Here is a 2,874-nt window from a genome sequence, read left to right on the forward strand (position 1 = left end):
TCCTGCTCTTTTTTCCTCCCTCCCTCTCTACGAATCAATAAGCATATCCTTGGGTAAGTATCTGAAAATAAATAATCAAAATTTGGAGGCAATAGAGACCTTAAAAGCAGGTTTCTTTGGAATAAGTGACAAAGATGAGGAGCAGAGCCCAGGGAAGCTATTTAGAGACCACAGAACTCAGTGATTCCAAATAATGCCTTTGGCATGGCAGGCAACAGGCTCTAGACTAGCCCTGTTGCAAACTGACCACATGGCCTTGGCAAATCACTTCCAGCATGATAGCCACATGTCATAATGTGATATTTAATTCTTATAACAACTCTATGGGATAATATGCTATTTTATCCTCAGTTTACAAATAAAGAAACTGAGGGCTTCTTTATTAAGAAGCTTTGGGATATCATATTATTTCTCTAACATCACACAGTTAGTAAGAGCTGTAGTCAGGAATCCATAGATCATGCCTATAATAAGGATAACACAGATACCTAAAGTACTCAGGCTGGGTATCTATCACATAGTAAGCTTCTGCTGGAACACGATGGGGCCAAACCAGGAAGTGGAAGTACCAGTGGAGAAGTGACCTGGATTCCATGGATACTGAGGCAGTAGGGGGAGGGTGTGGAGAGGAAGAAACTTTGTTATTAGTAATAACATATGCATGTCAATTGCACCTTTCACAGAGCTCATTCGTATCCATTATTCCAGAGGAATCTCCCAAGAGACATGTGAGCAGACAGGGCAGGGAATTTTACCCCCATTTTGTAGGTAAAGAAATGAATGTATTACTAGTAGAGGACAGTGCCCCTTCCTGCATAGCATTTTCACATTGCTTTTCCCACTGCTGCATTAGGACACTTGTGGTTGCAATGAGGTGAACCAGACTCTACTTAGCTTAAGTAAAAGAGGGACTTCAATGGAAGGATGATGGGGCAAAAGGGCCAGTGGATATAAGTGACAACTGGGGCAGGGACTCAAGAGACATTAGGAATTTCCACTCCTGCTTAGGACAATAAAGGTCACAGGGAAATGTCTCTTCTTCCCTAAGAAAAACAACACTTTTTGAGGAAGGCAGTTGCAACTGCAGCTAAACCTTGTCCCAGCCACTGCTGCTCCTGACTCACTGCTGTTCCCTCTCCTGGAGGAAGCCACGGCCCCAGCCATGGCTTTCAAAGATACTGGAAAGATACCCATGGAACCAGAGGTTGTGATTCACCAAATTAGAATTATTCTAACCAGCCACAGGTAAAGTGTTCATAGAAGGTGTGTGCTGACTCATCAGAGATACAAAGAAAAAGAATTTCAAAGTGAAAGGACCAGTTCAAGTGCCGACCAATACTCACTACTAAAAAAACAAAAAAACAAAGCAAAAACAAACAAACAAAAAACTCCCCACAGGGAGGGTTCTGAGACTTAGGATCAGTTTTAGATGGTGATTCACAAGGGACTCATTGACTTATGCAGCCCTTCTGAGATTGTTAGGCAGATTACTTCCATCAGTATTGAGCCAGGTGACAAGATTAAAGTTACCATTGCAGATGATCATATCAACCTTTTTAATACATTGACTATCAGTTGTAAACAAACAAACAAACAAACAAAACAGAAGACAGTCTGTTAGGGTACAAACCTGCCATGTTCTCAGATGGCTGGCCATCTGAATAAAGGGCCCATAAAGATTCAATCCCTGTCTCTGCTTATTGGGTCTGGTAGGTGACAGGCAGCTCAAACACTTAAGTTACATATTCTGGCAACTCAAACACAGTTGCCAGAATATGTAACTGGCTTTTCCAGTTACATATTCTGGCAACTCCACCAGGACAGACTTTGGGACTCTCTGGTAAGTCTGGGTATTTGATGGGGTGTCTCATTGGCTGCCTTGACTAGGGGGCCCTGGAGTGCGAATTTGGAGACTCCCTAGCAGCTGCCAAGTGATCTCACTTGGGGACTCTCCTTATCTGACTCTCAGCACTTCTCATCGTCAATATTTTGTATTGAATAATTGCATTTTTTGGTTCAGGTTAAAATCCCAGGTTACAATTTAGATAGTTAGGAATTAAGATTCCCAATAATACAGGAATTGTATTATTGCCATCTGGTTTACAGAGCTCTGTCTGGTAAAAAGGACATCTTCTGGTTTAATTAAGGTGCCGCCTGGTTTACAGGGCTCCCTCTGGTAAAAAAGATGTCTTCTGGTTTGGGAAACAGCCCTTTGGGGCAAGTTTTGGCTGATTGGTCAACCTATGCTGATAAACCTATGACTAAAAAGAAAGTTTTTTTTATTGTATTATTGTTTGGTTAATACAATAGTATAATCTAGACTCAGAAGAGTGCTAGCCACTGAATGGGCCTTTAAATTATTGTATTATACTGTAACTAGAGTTGTTTTGTCAAAGATCGGGGAAGAGGGACAAAATGCCTTAACTAGAAATTTTCATAAATTTACATAGATTGGATGCGGGATTAAAAAGAAATAGATTAATGGTACAGAGAAAAGGGAATTTACCTGTGAAATATAGCAGATGCTCAAAGGAGAGGGCCCAGGAAGATCCATATATTGTGGCTTTTGCAAGCATGGTCAGGGTTTCCACAGCCCCTCCAGCCCTGGGGGATCTTCCTCCTTCCTCAACTGAGGGATCTGAGGAAAGTAAGCCTGAATTGGTCTCACTGTCTCAAACCTGTCAGGGAACCAAATTCAGTGGAGAAAAAGCCCCTACCAGGGCAGGGCAACACATTTTGCAAAAGGCTACTCCTAGTGGGAGCAGGGCCAGAGGGCCAGCTCACTGGATAATATGGGCACATACTCTATTTTCTACATCAAATCTGTTAAACCAGAAAAACTCTGAAAGGACTAGAGTATATCCCTCTAGAATG

The 2,874-nt window shown here is 42.0% G+C and overlaps 1 pseudogene; it reads left to right on the plus strand.

Moving 5' to 3' along the window:
- The first annotated feature begins 1,104 nt into the window (after positions 1 to 1,104).
- On the plus strand, positions 1,105 to 2,025 carry LOC118499380 (annotated as a pseudogene).
- The last annotated feature ends 849 nt before the right edge of the window (positions 2,026 to 2,874 follow it).

The sequence above is a fragment of the Phyllostomus discolor genome, chromosome 3, assembly GCF_004126475.2.
Source record: "Phyllostomus discolor isolate MPI-MPIP mPhyDis1 chromosome 3, mPhyDis1.pri.v3, whole genome shotgun sequence".
NCBI lineage: Eukaryota > Metazoa > Chordata > Mammalia > Chiroptera > Phyllostomidae > Phyllostomus > Phyllostomus discolor.